The 19103-nt window shown below is 38.4% G+C and overlaps 1 pseudogene; it reads right to left on the bottom strand.

Moving 5' to 3' along the window:
* Positions 1-1872: 1872 nt before the first annotated feature.
* Positions 1873-8109, bottom strand: LOC123824427 (annotated as a pseudogene).
* Positions 8110-19103: the final 10994 nt, after the last annotated feature.

The following is a 19103-nucleotide window of genomic DNA, read 5'->3' as shown; positions in this document are numbered from 1 at the left end:
CAGGGCACATGCCTGGGTTGCAGGCCACGGCCCCCAGGAACCACACATTGATGTTTCTCTCTCTCTCTTTCTCCCTTCCTTCCCTCTCTAAAGATAAATAAATAAAATCTTTAAAAAAACAAAAACGAAAAGCATTTGGTAAATATTAACAAAACACTATAACTTCAAGGATGCACTCATGTAAAACGCACCATGCTTGCAGGGGTCTTGCTTCTGTCACCATTCACATATGATCAAATTAGGAGGTACTTCCAATCTTTACTGAGAGTATATGCCAGAGAACACACATATGATCAAATTAGGAGGTATTTCCAATCCTTACTGAGACTATATGCCAGCGAACAAAAGGGAAACTATACTGTTCAAGAATACTTGTTACCTTTATAAATTTTCTATTCCAAGATTTCTTCTGGAGACATGAGTCATTAGACCTCAAACTTAGAGTATGCTTGAGCTCTTTGGGGGTAAAAAGATAGCAGAGAGAGCACTGTCACCCAGCTCTGAAGTTCCAAGTTTTAGGCTATTGGTCTCTACATTGTGAGTTTTCACTGGCTATGAAGGGATAGAGAGTGTTCCTGTAGATGGAAGCCAATGGATGCTCTTATGTCCAACATGAAGGATTCTGTTTCTGTATCAGGAGTCCTGTAACTTGTCAGCTCTGAGAATCTGGCATGTCATTGCTTCAGTGGTAGGTTGCAGGAGGGTGATTTTCTTCTAAAGTTCTTGGTTGGCTTTGAAGAGTGTTTTTCATTTTTTATTCTGATCATAATGCTATGGCTTAAAAAGTGTGAAAAGTCTCAATGGTGTCTGTTTTGGAGGTAAACATTTACTTGCAGTTAAAAACTGAAAAATAATTTCTCATCAAAATATCAGAATCTAAAAACTATATATTTTTGACATCTCATTATTAAAGGAATAGTTTTTAAAATCATTAATGGCTTAATCAAATATGACCATTTTCATAGCCTTGATTAAAATGGCCTTTTTTACCTGCTCTTAAATCTTATTCCAAAAGCCCATCCTTCTTAGACTTGTAGGACTACCAGGATTTGCGTACCTAAGCTTTTACAAACCATTTTTTAAACATGAAGAGAGAACTTTGAAAATAACAGGGAAAAATAGGATGATGATTCAATGAGAAAAAGTTATTTTATTTTTATTTTCTTGACTGTGTTTCCTGAACTGATTCAGGCTTTAACTTGATTAAGTCTGTGTGATTTTTCCCAGAACAAAATATGTCTAAATTTTCACTATGCTTGGGAATCAATTTTCCATGAATATTTTTCCATTTAAGGATTAGTAAGTTTAAGAGGTGAGAAAAGTACACTTAAAAATAAAGGCAATTTGTAGCTGTGAGCCAAGAACTGTATTATAGTTTAAAGTATCCATACAGCTAAACTATGGAAATTTGCTGCAGTCTGCAATGATTTTTCACCTCCCTCTATGAAAATGACTTTTGTGTAAAAGAGGGTATAGAGGGGATAAATGGTAGTGGAAAAAATGTGAAAAGAAAAAAAATAGAACAAAAAAAGAAAGTTAACTTTCAATGAGATTTTTTAAAATTAAAAAACATTCTGAATAATAGTTTAAACTATAAAATAAGTAACTTAAATGGCTATTATTTGATTTTTATAATAATTTTTAATATTTTAATAATTCATTTTTCAACCAGAAAATGTTGACACCCACACAAAAATAAAGTCTTTTCACAGGAAATCTTGAACTCTTGAAATGTCAATTGATTTATTTTTAAACATTTCACTTGAAACATGAAGATAATAAAGGATCTCATTATGAGAAGGAGGTATTTTAGAATTGTCTGGGTACTGTGACTCTTGTTAGGTTCTGGTACTCTTTTGTGGTCACTGAGTATTATTGCTTTTCCAAGTCAGCCAGCACATCGTCCTTTGTGATTTTGGTCCAGGTCTCAGGCATTTCACCTGTGCCTGTAAATTTTTTCTGATATTTTTCTTCTATGTTTGATCTGAAGCGACAGACAAACCATTTGCAGTATGGCTGAGTGCATGAGTCTGGAGTGATGCTCCATGTGGCATATTCCCCTCTTCCCTCTCGATATTTCTTATATTGGAATTTACGATCATCACTCAAAACAAATGAACGATCACTTGCTACTGAACTAGAACAGTAATCAGTGACCAACACCTTTGTTTCTCTCCTGTGCCAACCAATGGATACCCTGAGGACAGTGGAAGGGAACACTATGATCTCCCTCATGTGAAGGGATTGTGTTTGTACAAACTGCTGCACAGAAGGGACACTGTTTCCAGCAGCCACACAGACGTTCAGAGAGCATTTTCTGGATCTCAGGAACCATTTCCTCTACAGGAGGATTCAAACACTCCTTTTCTACACTGTTCATTGCAGGATCCAAAGCTGCAGTCATAGCTTCTTTGAAAAATTCAAAATCTTCTATCTCCTGATGTTCAATGCTTATCAAGTCTTTTCTTGGAAAGATCAAGTTACTCCCCAGGTGATCACAGAACAAATCCAACCACCCAGAAACAGTGCTGCTTTTATTTTTAGCTGTTGTTGTGGACTCATCAATACCATAGAGGATGGTAGTCTTGATGTCATCTAAACTTATTTTTTAAAAAGTCTATATTTTTTTACTTCCTTCTTCTGAACAATACCTTATAAATTGGTTTTGAATGTAATTCTTAAAAAATTATTTTGTGTTATGAATGTACTGCCAGTAATCATTGAAATGTTCTTTTTCTGCCAGGGAAATAAGAATGTGTTTCTCCAGGTTAGCCCTGTTACCATTGAATGCTGGGCAAGTAGCTTGCATGTCACCAGGAATTTTAAGGGCCGTTTTTTCCCAAATGGTGGTAGACACAGCAGGAGTGAGTTTGTTCCACAGAAAATCAACAAATGTGGTGACTGAGCTTGCTCCTTGACAAGAGATCTTAAAACTCATGAAGAAGTCACCTTTCTTGTTCTCCAGATACTTTACAGGGTCATTTGCTTTTTTGAATGCCTCATGCATTTCTTCAAACACTTTTGACGCTCTTTGAAATAAACACAAAGATAAGTCAATTAGATATTTATTTGTAAATTTGTATCTTTCCTCAGTGGGTGCAGATTTCACCTCATCCTATATTATTCTCAGGATATCATAAAATAATTTTTATTTAAATCACACTGTTGTTTCTTAATGTTCTTAATAGTTTCATCAAATTTTGAAACAATGTGTTCAGTGGTCTTATCTATGGACTCTTCTTTATCATGTACTTCTAATTGCCTTCTATACATGTGATATTTTTTGTTCATTTTGACATGTTCATCATAGTTGATTTGAAATTTTTTCCCATAATTTTCATGTATTATGTTCCCCATGTCTGTCTCCTTTTTAAAATAATCTAAAAGAACATCTTGAGTATCCACATCAATTTGAGGTTCTGGGACCGGAGGGAGAGTTGGGGACAAATCATGGACCCATGTTTTCCAAAGTTCTTCGAATCTCTCACATAGCTCTTTTTCATTAAGTTCTTTGCCCTTTAGAGTTAAAGCCAATGTTCTGCTTCTTTCCAATAATTCATTTTCATAACCTGAGTTATTGTTATCTAGTATTTCTTGATTCTTCTTATAACTCATATGTCCTTCAGCTTTGGTTTTGCTCTCTAAAATAAGTACGTCTTTAAGGTGTTTTAGCTTATTTTCAAAAATTGCTTCCCATTGAATTAATATTTCACTATCAGGATCTTCACTGAAATATTTTCCAAGTTCTTGCTTGATGGCTTCATATTTTACTCTAACTGGAACCTCAACTGCACTTGTTGTGTGTGTCCGGATTATTCCATTTTTTATATGCTTGATCAGCTGGTTCTGCAAGTCTGGAACATGACGACTCAGCTCCCAGTTCCACTTGTTGTACATCGTTTCTAATTTGCTCATGGCCATAAACTCTTTGGTGTTCCTGAATCTAAAAATAAAGTTCTCATTCACTATGGCCCTCCACAAATCTTGAACTCGAAGCTTTACATCTGATACCTTCATGATGCTTCGCCAAGATTCCTGTTGAGCAGTTTTGAATATTTTACTTTTTAGTTCTTGGACATTGTGGCTGTAGTGAGGATTGGGAGGGGCCATAGGGGGATTGCCATCCCAGAGGTGGGCAAAGTAGTAGACATGAGTATTGATATCAAACTTAATGACATCAGTAAAACAGTTTACACCAGAGCACTGTTCTTGCTCAGCTGCCATCGCTGCCATTTCATCCAGTCTCTGCTCTAACCGCCTCCGTCCTTCCATAGTCTGGTGTTTATCTGTGACTTCCCCCACATTCTGATAGACAAATAGGCAACTAGGTGAGATTTTCACTTGTTTCATCCTCATAAAAGCTTGGACAACTATTTGTAGAATATCTTGCATTTCTGATGGATTTTCCCCCACAATATTGATCAGAGTCAAGTTTCCAAGTCCAATGACAAAAGTTGCCAACTCATTGTCATGATTCTTGAATTTGTTGCTGAGTTCTGGGGCCAAAGTCCTTCTGTGTCCACAACAAGCACAAAGTCAAAGCCCATTTCCTCTGTGAAAGTCTCCTACACTTTCAGCAGCTGCATGTAGGCTCCCGGGTACACCTCCCAGCACTGACAGTGAACTGCAGCCCAGAAAGTGCATTCAGCAGGGTGGACTTCCCTGAACTCTGTAGGCCAAGGATGGAGAGAACAAACAGCCGTTTGTTTCCAAGTTTCTCAGAGACTTTGTCAAAAAAGGGCTGCTACCCACTTTAAAGGCACATAAGGAGTATCCCCATCCATCAGCTCAATGGGAACACCAGATATCAGCAGATCTGCAGCAATCTGGGGTAGGGAGAGGAAAAGTTTATCTTTTGTGGCAGAAACTTCTTCTAGAGCCTCATAAATTTGCCAACTTCTCTGAGAAGTTGCTCAATTCCCAATGTACAGTCACCAATTTCTATCGAGATAGCTTCTACCTCTTTTTGCAAACATTGCAGATTGCTGCTGTTTGGTTTCTTTTGCCTTTCTGTTTGTATCTGTGACCACAAAGTGTTTTTCTTTTTATTTAGGTCATCCAAATATCCTGATGTCAGGTTGTCCAAAAGCACACCCAAGCATTGAAAAAAGTAGAATGTGGTTTGAGTTTCTGAATGATTTTGCAGCATTTGAAGGACAGAATGCATTGAGTCATTGAGAGGAAAGGCTCTGGTCAACTGTTGATGCCGTATTCCTTGTTTTTCTGTCTCAACCTCACTCTTGTGTTGTTGAATGCTCCAATTCCTCTTTTCTCTCAGGTGATAGAGTTCTTTGTCCTTTTTACACCAGAGATACCACAGGTGTTGCTGAAAGGGTAGAAATTTTTCCTTCAATTGAGATATCTCCGCTTCCTTCAGTAGGGCCATTATAACCTCTGCTTTTTCTTTACCTTCCTTGCATTCTTGTTGGTCTTCATCAATAAGGAATCCTTGCTTGCAAGCATATGGGGCACAGTCCTCTAAGCTGAGAGTAATGTCTGACAACTCTAGCAAAAATTTAATTGTAGCAACAAGCTCTTCTGTTAATTCTGCTTCATTTCTGTTCCTGATCCCAATTCTCACTTTTTGGCCAGAGTTATTGGACATGGTTTTTTCTTTGTTGTCAAGTAAACAAATCAAAGATTTTGGTGACTGACCTAGGTCACAAACAATTTCACAATTTTCTTTATTGTCATCAGAAGTTGACATGAGGACCACAATGAGGGAATAGACCTCTTGCAGGAAGCTCTGTTGCTTTTTGTGTTCCTTTGCATCTCCATGAAGATTGGTGAAGGTCAAGCAGTTGTCAAATGTGTCCTCTTCTTCCCTTACAGTACAGAACCAGCAGACTTCCATCACACCCCAATCAAGAGACAGCCTTTGGTGCTCCCTTTGCAATGTCAGTGAAAAAAGACATTGTGTTTCCGCTTACTAAGAAGACAGTTAATGATCTGAGATTTGGAAGCAGAGAAGTTATTTCCAACTCTAATAAAAGACACAATGGGGGTAGGGACACAATACGTCTGCTTATTCCTGTAATTGGTATTCTCCTCTTTTGGTGATTTCCTTGGTTCCTGCCAGCTTTTTCTAATTTGACTCAGAGACCAGAGAGAAAATTCAATTTCAGAATTGAAAGTATTAGGTATGAGAAGGAGGAGGGCAAAATGGCAAATGGAAAGTTTGGAGAAAATACATTTTCTGGCAAGATAATCTCCACAGTGAAAAATTGCCATCTGAATATCCATAGGGTGAATATGGGACCAAGGAGTAGTGGCTGTAGGAATAGTGGGAGTTTTACTGTCTTCAAGTAATTCTTATATGGATTAAATGCCTCATTTTCTTCATTTAAGACACTTGGATGAAGTTGATTTTATATGTTTCCATCCACTTTGAACACCAGGTATCTCAGCTCATAATCCAGCATGAGTAGCTTCTGCAGGAAATAGAAGGGAAGCTCCCTTTCAGAGCTGGGCTGGCTGTTGTACACAGAAGTCTTGCGGATCAGATGGAAGTTATCTGTGGTTATCTTTTTTGGGTAGTAATGTTCTAGGCCTAGAAGCTGTAGTAATATTAGAAAGGCTGTATCTTCTTTGAATTTGAATTTGCTATTTTCCTTATCCTGTGGTTCATGTGATTGTTTTTTTTCATGGGAAGTATTTTTCAAGTCTTTTCCTACCTCATCCATTTGCAACAAAGTGGTGGTGGCTTCATAATCACCATCAATTAGCAATCTCAAGTCTGTCTCTAGGTTTTCCCAGTCATGATCTGCTTCAGTTTTGGAGAGGATATTTAAAACTTCCTTTGATAAATATTGGCCCATGTGTTCTTTTATTAATGCAAGTCATTCTGTTTTCTCCTCTGATGAAATAGCTGTAACTCCAGCAATAGCTGTAAGACCTGTGAGCACCAGGAATGCCTGAGCCCTGTAGGGGCAAATATGTTTGAGCTCCTGGTATTTGTCTTGGGCAGTTTGCATTTCATTCAGTAGGAAGTCTAACTCATCACAACCCAGAGGATACTGAAAAGTATTTTTTACCACAGCATATCCTGCACCAGCTGCAATAAAACATAGCAAGTGCTGTGTGTCTGGCTAGTCGGTTTCTTGGAGGTATTTGAAGAAGGAGCTAAGACACAAACTGATGACATAAGTGGTTTTCCTTTGAGCTTCCTCCACTATTTCTGTAGAAGCAGATTTGGCCTTCACTTCCATGAGGTCATTCTTGTTTTTTTTAAATTTTAATTAATTCAGAAAATTGGGAGATGCTGATGTGCTCTTGTCCTGACTCTGATGGAAACATCCATGGCATGATGGAATGAGCCTTGGATTCTGGATGTTTGCTGTGGTCCCTACCAGTTTCCAAGTTAAATTTCCAACCTCCACTCTTGACTGAAGTAGTCACATTGAGGCCCTCCTCTATTGTCTGGGTAAACATGGATTCTGCTTGAGAAGATGTAGATTCTTTAGTTTCCACTAGTGTGCCCTGCTCTTCTCTCTTCTCTATAAGGCCCCTGTGGTGGCTGGTTTTGTAAGTTCCCTGCAGAGCCAGCCCTCCAGCTTTCCATCTCACCAGATCTCTATCTGAGAGGTTTTTCGTGTCAGACAGTGTCCCCTTCATGACATTGACTTGACTCTGCATATATTCCTGGACTTTTCTTAGGTTGTTTTTCAGGGTGTGGTCAGTCCCCTTGAGGGATCTCCATTGTCTGCCTCAGCTCTGCCCCCTTTTTCTCCACTGTCACTTTCTGTTGTTGCCTCTCTCCTGACAGTAAGTCTCTTATTTCTTGCAGTGCCTGTTCTGCCTTCTTCAACTTTTTCTTTATCATTTTCACCTGTGAATCCTGTAGGTCTGAAAGTATATTTGAATATGACACATTAAGAAGCTTGTTCAGGGCCCTTTCCTCCCAGGAATGTTGTGCCTGGGATTTCAGCTTCTGTGGGTCTTTTTCTTCTAGGTGCTGTAAGGCCTGGACACAGGTGACACCCAGCTGTTCTTGTAGCTTGGGCAACCAGAACTCATTAGCATGTCCTACTTCTCTCAGCATGTCTGGAGATCTTGCCTCCTATTTCCTCTGAGAAAGGGCTCATCAGAGGGGGACTTTGTTGTGTCCATGGCTGTGGAAAGAAAAGGCAGTCAGCTTGTGTCATGAACTTAGGAAGTGTCAGCCACATGGCAAAAAGGTAAAGAGTACTAAAAATGCAATCTTTTAAGGCTTTGTCATCATTTCATTTCCTTGCTTCAATAAATATATAAATGTTTTAAAAATGTTGGTGTATGTGTGTGCACAAAAGAACTTTGTGGGTGATTTCAACGTGGACAATGTTTTTAGTTGTCAAGATGAGTTGCAACTCTAGAGCCCAGCTTTTTTACTTCCAATTTAAACAGAATCAATTGCATGAAGCACATTAAGCTGTAGGTTGCAGGGTGAAAACATACATGCAGTTGATAGCCTGATGTTTACTTAAAAGGAAAAGGGAAAACACCAGTTATTATTCTTCCATTAGTTTCTATCAAACATGTTTAGAATAGTTTCCTTCTTCTATCTGTCCCTTCTTATCATACTATCTTATAATATTTATTACTCCCTGTCCTTTAAAATGCAGTTCTTGACCTCAACATAATGATGGCATATTTCTCCTGCTTCATCTCCATTTTATTACAACTGATTAGATTACTTTTCACAAACAAATATACCCCTGTGGAAATTGGTGGATCTAGCACCAAATGCCAAGGTACAAAGGAGAACCAAAACAAAAACAAAAAACAAAAAAAAACCAGAATTATTTTCTGGAGGGTGGGTCCCTTGTGATACAGGCTTCCCTTGCTAGTGAGTATTCTAGGAACTCATCTGTATCAGTGTATCATCAAAATTGGCTTCATTGAATTTGTTTTGAAGACTCTTTCCATGTATTCCCCACTTCATGATGGGTGATTTGAGTGTGTTTGCCCACATTGTACTGAGTGTTCAGCAGTTTATGACCAATGATGACATGACCCTTATGCCCTACCCTCTCTATTCACTGGATTTCACCCTGTGTGATTTTTTTTGTTTCCCCTAATGAAACAACTCCTCAGAGGGAAATGTTTTGCTGATGTAGAAAAGGTAAAAGGAAGAATAACAGAAACACTAAAAGGCATAAAAATTGATGAGTTCAAAAACTGTTTAAAAATGTCTCAATGCTCAGATTGTATCACATGGTAAGTGTTTTGATGGTGACTGAAGTTAAATATGTAAGAAAAAATACACAATTTTTCATAAATAATATCTAGTTTAATTTGGACCTCCCCTTGTATGTGAAAGGAGTCTCTTCCACTGTGCTTCTGGTAATGGGCAGAAGACCTCAGTATGGGAAGTAGAAGCAGCAGAGCCAGTGATTCTGCCCCCACCACCTTGGCATGGTTGGAAAGAACCTTTAGAATGCTGACCTGGGCAGATGCCCAAAAATGGAACAAAACTTGCTGCAGAAGTTCAGTCTTCTTGATATTGCATTGGCTGCCATATCTGATGATGGCAGTCTGTCCAGTGGGGAAAAAGGGAAGTGATTAGTGACTGACTGGCTACCTCAGATGAGTGGGGTCTGGTTAGAGTAACACAGTGCCTTCCAGCTGCACCTAGAGAGAGTACTGTAGCAGGACATCCATGACCAGGGTAAGAAAAGAGATGGCAAGGAAGAAGAGAAGACTATCAAAAGGCATTAAAAAGATGAGGTTTTTGGTGGTTTTGGTCAGGACTTCAGCTGGAAGGCCTCCCATGTCCCTCTGAGAGAACCTCACCTGAAGTTCTCCCCACTGAGTCTGCAGGCACTATCAATGCTCTCAGTGCTAAGATCAGAACTCCCCCAATTGTGATTGCCTCCTTGTGTTTAGCAGTGAAAGCTAATCTGGAAAATGCAGTGGAAGCAGAAAAACACCTCAGGATTTGTGTGCTAGGGAGAAACCACACACTTGGGTTATAACACTACCTTCTGGAAAATAAGATAAGTTTTCAATTGCCAACATGTGAATTATAAGAACTATGAATAAAGGGCTAAGAATTTTGGAGGCATAGGTAGAAATCCTTCACTTCCTTGCAAAACCAAAAAGAAGATAACAACCAATCTAAAAACAATAAACAACCAGAAGTGCTAGAAAATCAAACTGCATGGAACTCTGACTAACAAGGAGTTAAAGAAACATTCACCAGATTGGTAGGAGAGAAAGAGATGGGCAACTGGGCAGGTAGAGAGGACTCCTGGAAAGGCAGAGGACTGAGGGAGCAAAGCAGCAGCCCAAGTGAGTGAGGCAATGTTGGCTTAGAAGACCCACGTTGGCGCCATTGAGGTGGAGCTGGCTGAATGGGAAACTAAAAACTCATACAAGCTGTAAACCATTGAAGGGGTTGGCATGGTGTAAAAACTCCCAGTCTTACACAACATAGTTTGTTGGGAAGTGGGGTAGAGTAGAGCAAGTGAGACAAATTGACCCCTCTCTGACCCCTCCCCCACAGACAGAGCCACAACACAGCAAAGAGGGTTGCCCCACCTGGATGAATACCTAAGGCTCCACCCCACTACAACATAACAGGTGCACCAAGACAAAGAAATATGGCCCAAATGAAAGAAGAGATCAAAACTCCAGAAAAATAGCTAAGTGACAAGGAGATAATCAACCTTTCTGATGCAGAGTTTAAAAAACTGGTAATCAATGCTCAAAAATCTGATTTAGCTAGGTTGCAAAATGAAAGAACAAATAAAGTTTACCCAAAGTGAAATAAATCAAAACATAAAGGGAACCAACAATGAAGAGAAGGAAACCAGGACTCAAATCAATGATCTGGAACAAAAGGAAGAAATAAACATCCATCCAGAACAGAATGAAGAAACAAGAATTCAAAAAATTGAGGAGAGGCTTAGGAACATCTGGACAACTATAAACTTTCTAATATCCAACTCATAGGGGTGCTAGAAGGAAAACAAGAGCAAGGAGTTGAAAACTTATTTGAACAAATAATGAAGGAAAACTTCCCCAATTTGGTGAAAGAAATAGAATTCCAGGAAGTCCAGGAAACCCAGAGAGTCCCCAAAAAATTAGACCCAAAGAGGAACACACCAAGGCACATAATAATTAAGTTGCCCAAGATTAAAGATAAAGAGAGAATATTAAAAGCAGCAAGAGGAAAGGAGACAGTTATGTACAAAGGAGTGCCCATAAGGTTATCAGCTGATTTCTCAGAAAAACATTACAGGCAAGAAGGGGCTGGAGAGAAGTATTTGAAGTCATGAAAGGCAAAGTCCTACATTCAAGATTACACCATCCAGCAAAGCTATGATTTGAATGGAAAGGCAGATAAAGTGCTTTCCAGATATGGTCAAGTTAAAGGAGTTCATCATTACCAGGCCCTTATGATATGAAATGTTAAAGGGACTTATTTAAGAAATAGAAGAAGATCAAAAACTATGAACAGTAAAATGACAAAAAAACTCACAACTATCAACAACTGAACCTAAAACAAAACAAAACAAAACAAAACTAAGCAAACAGCTAGAACAGGAACAGAATCAGAGAAATGGACATCACATGGAGGGTTTTCTGTAGGGAGGGGGAAAGAAAGAACGGGGGGAGGTACAGGGAATAAGAAGCATAATTGGTATGCATAAATAGATGCGAAGAGGTTAAGAATGGTGCAGGAAACAGAGAAGTCAAAGAACTTATATGTACAACCCATTGACATGAACTAAACTGGGGGCGTGGGTGGAGCTGGAGAGCTGGGGGTACAGGGTGAAGTGGGGATAAAGGGGGAAAAATTGGGAAAACTGTAGTAGTATGATCAATAAAATATACTAAAAAAGAATTTTCCCACAAGAGAGAACAAGAAGACTGAAGCAGGTGTACCCATAGAAAGACAGTGAAAATCCAGATATAACAGCACCAATAAGCAGAATAACCCTTCTGAAGACACTAGTAAAAATTTAAGCAGGTGTCTGCTATGTCAAATGCAAAAACAGGAATTCAAAACTACAAGGACATGATATATCAAGGAAAAATGATATCACCAAAAGATAATAATTTTCTAATAACCTAACTTAAAGGCGTGTAATTTTGTGACCTGGCTGACAAAGAATTCAAAGTAAGTATTTTGAAGAAACTTAACAAGCAACAAGGAAACTTAAAAAGACAATTTAACAAAATCAAAGAAATAGAAATCCTTCTGGAATGGAAAAATTTAATGAATGAAATGGAAAATATGACAGGGAACATCTGCATCAGAGAGGAGCAAATAGAAGATGGAATAAGTGAGTTAGAGGGCAGGAATTTTGAAATAACCCAATTAAAGAAGAAAAAAAAAGAGTGAGGGATTCAAGATGGCAGCAGAGTAGGTGGAAGTTACACTCACCTCCTCCCAGGGACAAACCAAATTACATCTAAATTTTAGAACAATCAACCTGAGTAACCTCCTGAAGACTAGCTGAACAGAAGGCTTATAATTAAGGATATACACAGGAAGCCACACTGAGACTGGTAGGAAAGGTGGAGGCACAAAAAGGGCTGGCCACATACCCAAGTGCAGTGGCTGAAAATCTGGAGGGGTATCTCAGATGCAGTGGACCTCTTAGGATAAAGGTTTCTCAACATGGACACCCTGAGCCTGTGATGCAGACTTTCTTGGAGGCCCTTGAAGAGATTCAAGCAGATTCAGGTTGTCAGGAAAATTGAGAGGATGCTGAGTTGTATGGCTCTGTGGAAGGGACCATTTTTCCTCATATGAACTGGAGTGGCACTGCCTGCCCCTGGGAGACCAGTTAAATCCACTCTTCCAACTCTAGGTGACCCCACCTATTGAACTCACACACTGTGGAAGAATCAGCTGGCTATGGCAAGCCTGGGCCTGTGATACATACTTTCATGGAAGGCTCTCAAAGAGGTGTGGGTAGACTTAATGTAGTGGAGACTAATGTGGAGAGACTGAATTGTGTGGCTCTGGGACAAGGGTGATTATTTCCCTCATATTCCCAACTGACACCACTGTTCCTGTGCAGAGCTCTCCATCCACATGGCCAGAACTTGGCCTGTTTTAGGCTATTAAACTCTACTGGCCGCACCTTGATGACTACCCAAACCCTGCTCCACCACAAATGTCTGCAAGCCCATGGCAGGTGGCTGCAGGCCTTGTTGTAAACTAAGACTTCCTGAGTAGCGTCATGAACCCAGCCTGGGCAATAAATTTAAATCTGTGTCAACCTGGTGAACATGACTCATATATATATGGGGACTCAGTACTTTACTCAACTCGCATACAGAAAGAGGCTCTTTTATTGGCCGAGTCCAACAGCCTGCTGGCAGGTGAAAGAGGATTTAGAAGTGCTTTGAGCCTTTTGCTGACATGCCCATGTCCAGTTCTGGTGGAAGCCAGCTTTGGTACACAGCTTGGCCACTCCTACATGCACCCAGACTTATCAGAGATGGCCACAAACTGTTTGTAACTTCAAACAGTTATCGCAGGACTGATCACAAGCACTACCTGACATCAGAGTCACTCTTGACCTGCATCAGAGTCACTCTCAAAAGGCCCCAGAACCAAAAGACACCAAAATTAAAATGCCAAAGTTTAAAGATAAATAGAGAATCTCATAAACAGCAAGAGAAGGACAGTTACTTACTAGAGAGCTCCCATAAGGCTGTCAGCTGATTTCTCAACAGAAGGGATTGGCACAAATATTCAAAGCTATGAAAAGCAAGGATCTGCAACCAAGACTACTCTACCCAGTGAGGCTGTCATTTAAATGGAAGGAGAAATAAAGTTTCCCAAATTTAAACAAGTTGAAAAAATTTATCACCGCACAACAAGTATTACAAGCAATATTCAGGGAACTTCTTTCAGAAGAAAGATGAAAATGTATGAATAAGAAAATGTGGGAAAGAAAACAATGCTCACTATAAAGGACAAACACTTAGTAATAGCAGTGGATCAATCAACTATAAAGCTAATACAAAGGTCTAAAGACAAAATTAGGTAAATCATGTGTAATTACAACAATAAATTAAAGGATACAGAAAAAGTAAAACAATAATGCCAATAACTTAAAAGTTGAGGGTGTGGGTAAAGGTGTAGTGATTTTAGAATATGTTTGGACTTAAGTTACCATCATCTTAAAATAGACTGCTATAAACATATACATAAAGAAAATGCTAATTACAAACCAAAGATCTATAAAAATTATACAAGAGATAAAAATCTGAATATAATATTACATTAAGTCACTGAAATGTAATACAAGAGAGCAAGAGAATAGGAACATAGAAAAACTACAGAAACAATCATAAAAATATTGATAAAATGACAATGACTACATACCTAGCAATAATTATGTAAAATATAAATGGACTAAGTGCTCCAATCAAAAGATTTAGTGTGGTTGAATGGATAAAAATATAGGACCTGTACATATGCTGCCTACAAGAGACACACATCAGATAGAAAGAGACACAAAGACTGAGAGCAAAAATATGGAACAATTTATTTCATGCAAATGGAATGCAAAAAATCCTTTGGTAGCAAGAGTTATATCAGATAAAATAGTCTTTAAAATAAGTAGTAACAAGAGACAAAAAAGGATATTTTATAAGGACAAAAAACATCTACACACCCAATGTAGAAGCATCTAAATATATAAAACAAATACAGATGGACATAAAAGGAGAAATTGACAGTAAGACAGTAATAGGAGACTTTGACAGTCTTCTGACATCAATAAATAGATCATTCAGAGAGGAAATCATCAAGGAAACAGTGCCCTAAGATGACACATTAGACTAGATGGACTGAATTGATATTTTCAGGACATTTTACCACAAAGCAGCACAATATATGTTCTTTTTAAGTGCACAGGGAATGTTTTTCAGGGTAGACCTCACATTAGGCCATGAGTCTCAATAAATTTATTTTATATATTTAATTTTTAAAAAATATATTCATTTGTTCTTAGAGAAAAGGATAGAGAAATAGAAAGAGAGCAAGAGAAACATCAATGTGTGAAAGAAGCATCAATCAGTTGCCTCTTGCGTGAACCTCAACCAGAGAAAGGCCCTCAGTGCAGGTGTGTGCCATGACTGGAAATCAAACCAGTGACTTTTCTTTTCCAAGACAACTCCAAGCCAACTGAGTCACACTAGTCAGGGCAAACAAGCAAGCAAAATACAACCAGAGACATTGAAATAAAAAACAAACTGAAGGTAACCAGAGAGGAGAGGAGAGAGGGATAATAGGGGATATGAGGGGAAAGGCCATCAAGGAACATGTATACAGGACACGTGGACAAAGCCAAAGGGGGTAGGTTTGAGGGTGGGAGGCGAGGATGGCTGGGGTGGGTTGAGGAGTGGGGGTGGGGTGAAAATGGAGACAAGTGTACTTGAACAACAATAAAAAAGTCTTAATAAATTTAAAAGCATTACAATATTAAGCATCTTCTCCAACCACCATGGTATCAAACTGGAATCAATTACAAGAAGAAAAATCAAAAACACACCAGCACGTGGAGACAAAATAACATTATTCTAAATAAAAGAGTTAGCAATGATATCAAGAAAAAAATCAAAAGATACCTTGAGACAAGTGAAAATAAAAATACAACAAACCAAAATCTACAAAACACAGCCAAAGTAGTTGTAAGAGAGGAGGTGTTAGCAGTAAAGCCTTACCTCAAGAAACAAGAAAAATCTCTGACACACCTGCCTGGCTTTAGTGTGACTGCTTGTGCCAGCTTGTACTCCAGCTACATGTAACCTGCAGCCTTGCAGCAACCTACACATGTGTGGGACACCAACATCAGTCGCATCCCTGGTTTCTGACAGAGAAAAAGGAAAAGCTGCCAAGGCCAGATGTGATGCACTCTTGGGGCCCTTCTCAGAAAATCATATGATGGAGGTGTAGGTAAACAGTGCTTGCATCTTGCTTGCCTCCTTGCACACTACAGGAAAAATTACAACTATATTACAAAACAACTATCACCCAGAATTGTCATAAAACTGAGCTCTATGGAAGTCCAACAACCAAGGAATTAAAGAAATCACATGCATGTAGACAGGTAAGAGGGGTGGAGACACAGAGATGGGGAAAAGCAGAAAGCATGGTCCCACACCCACATGTAGTGGTTAAAAATGGAGAGGGATAACTTGGGAGGAAGGTATCCCAGTCCCACACCAAACCACATAACCCAGGGTTTCAGTGTCAGGAAGAAGAATCTGCATAGCTTGTACTGTAAAAATCAGTGGGAGCTGGAGTGGTGGAAGAAACTGGGATTCTCAAGTGTCTCCACTTCAAGTGCTGGCAATGGACTTAGGATTTAGGCTGACTCATTCTCTCTGGGCTCCACCATTGGGACAGCTGCTAGAAAGGCATCAGTGGCATTTGGGAAGAAACTGAAGTGTGACATAAGGGAGAATGGCTTATGGCTCTGGAGGACAGCTTCCTCCTAGACAAAACTCCAGAGGTCAGGCAGTGACCATTGTTCTTTTCCTGAGCCCTCCCTGACACAGAGCCACAGAGGAGTGATGTTATATCTGAGACTCCATCAACCTGGTTCACATGGGTTGGCTTCCTTGGTGATTACCAAAAGCTTTGCCCCATCTAATTTACCTGTGCACTTTTCTACAGTAGGCCATGCTACTAAGACAGGAAGTCAAAGTAGTTCTACCTAATACATAGAAACAAACAAAGTTAGGCTGCTAAATTGAGGAGACAAAGAAACATAGCCCAAATTAAAGAACAAAACAAAACTCCAGAAAAAGAAATAAACAAAATGGAAAGAAGCAACCTATCACATGCAGAGTTCAAAACACTGGTTATTAGGATGTTCCTGGAACTCATTGGGTACTTCAACAACATAAAAAATGACCTAGGCAGAAATGAAGGTTATACTAAGAGAAATAAAGAAAAATTTACAGGGAATAAAGGGTGGAGTGGATCAAGCTGAGAATCAGATCAATGATTTGGAACACATGGAAGAACAAAAACATTCAACATAGAAGCGAGAAGAAAAAGGAATTCAAAAAATGAGGATAAGGTAAGGAGCCTCTGGGACATTTTCAAACGTACCAACATTTGGTTCATAGGCATGTCTGAAAGAGAAGAGAAGGAGCAAGAAATTGAAAACTTATTTGAAAAAAATAATGAAAGACAACTTCCCTGATTTTGTGAAGGAAATAGACATAAAACTCCAGGAAGCACAGAGAGTCTCAGACAAGATGGACACAAAGAGGACAACACTAGGATACACCATAATTAAAATACCAAAGGTTAAAGACAAAGAGAGAATCTTAAAAGCAGCAAAGTGGAGAGTTACCTACAAAGGATTCCTATAAGATGGTCAGCTGATTTCTCCAAAGAAGTTTTGCAGGCAAGAAGGGACTGGCAAGAAATATTCACAGTGATGAAAAGCAAGGACCTACAATCTATATTACTCTATCCAGTGAAGCTATCATTTAGAATCAAAAGGTAGAAAAAATTGTTTCCCAGACAAGGTAAAGCTAAAGGAGTTCATCATCACCAAGCCCTTGTTATAGGAAATGTTAAAGGAACTTATTTAAGTAAAGGAATATCAATACTATGAACATTAAAATGAGAACAAACTCACAACTATCAACAACTGAATCTAAAAAATAAAATAAAAGAGAAAACAGCTAGAACAGAAACAGAATCATAGATATGGAGATCATTTGGAGGGTTATCAGCAGGGAGGGGGAAGGTGAAAAATGGGAGAAAAGTTTCAGGGATTAAGAAGTCCAAATTGGTAGGTACAGAATAGACAGGGGGAGGTTAAGAACAGTACAGGAAGTGGAGTAGCCAAAGAATCTATATGCATGACCCATGGACATGAACTAAGGCAAGGTATTGCCAGAGGGAATGTGAGGTTTGGTGGAGGGAGCAATGGGGGAATCTAGGACAGCTGTAATAGCATAGTCAATAACATAGGCTTATAGAAAGAAAAATAAAACACTAAAATAAGAAACAAGAAAAATCTCAAATACACCATCTAAAAGTACACCCTAAGCACTTAGGAAAAGAAGAACAAATGAAGCCTATAATGAATAGAAGGAAGAAAGCAGTACAGATCAGACCAGACATAAATAAAATAGTCTAAATAATTAGAAAAGATCAATGGAACCTAGAGCTTGTTCTCTGAACATATAAAAAATAGATAAAAATTTAGCCATACCTATTAAAAAAAGAAGGGGAAGGCAAACGAATAAAATCAGAAATGAAAGTAGAGAAGTAACAGTCCAAACCACAGAAATATAAAGGTTCTTAAGAAAACACTATATTTATATGTCAACAAATGGGACAACAAGGAATAAAAGGATAAATGGATACATTCTGATAAATAAATCTTCCAAAACTGAGTCAAGAAGAAACAAAATTTGAACAAATGATTTACTGCTAAGGAAATTAAATCAGTAATCCAACAAACTTCCAACAAATAATAGTTGTATATCTCATGGCTTCATAAGTGAATTTCACTAAACATTTAAAGAGAAATAAATACCTATTATTCTTAAGTATTCCTAAAATTCAAGATGAAGGAAGGCTCCCTAAATTATTTTACAAGGACAGCATTACCAGGATACTAAAATCAGACAAAGACACTACAATAAAAGAGTATGTTATAGGCCAGTATCCTGATGAACATATATGCATAAGTCCTCAACAATATTAGCAAACTATATTCACTAATATGTTAAAAGATCATATACCATGATTAAGTGGGATTTATTCCTGGGGAGAAGGGTTGGCTCAATATTTGCAAGTCAATTAACATGACACATCACATAAAGAAAATGAAGATTAAAAATTGATCACATAAATAGATTTAAAAAGGCATTTGACAGTATCCAACATCCATTCATGGTAAAAACTCTCAGTAAAGTGGGGCCAGAGGAAAATACCTCAACATAATAAAGGCCACATATAACAAACCCTTAGGTAACATTATATTCAATGGTGAAGAGCTAAAAGTTTTTTTTTCTTTAAGATTATGAACAAGACAAGTATGTTCACTTTTAAAACTTTTATGCAACATACTATTGACAATCCTACACATAATAGTCAGAAAAAAGAAGTAAATGCATCTGAA

The sequence above is a fragment of the Phyllostomus hastatus genome, unplaced genomic scaffold (assembly GCF_019186645.2).
Source record: "Phyllostomus hastatus isolate PE091 unplaced genomic scaffold, TTU_PhHast_1.1 phas_contig_563, whole genome shotgun sequence".
NCBI lineage: Eukaryota > Metazoa > Chordata > Mammalia > Chiroptera > Phyllostomidae > Phyllostomus > Phyllostomus hastatus.
Note: the sequence above shows the minus strand (reverse complement) of the source record. Positions and strands in the feature narration are given on the sequence as shown.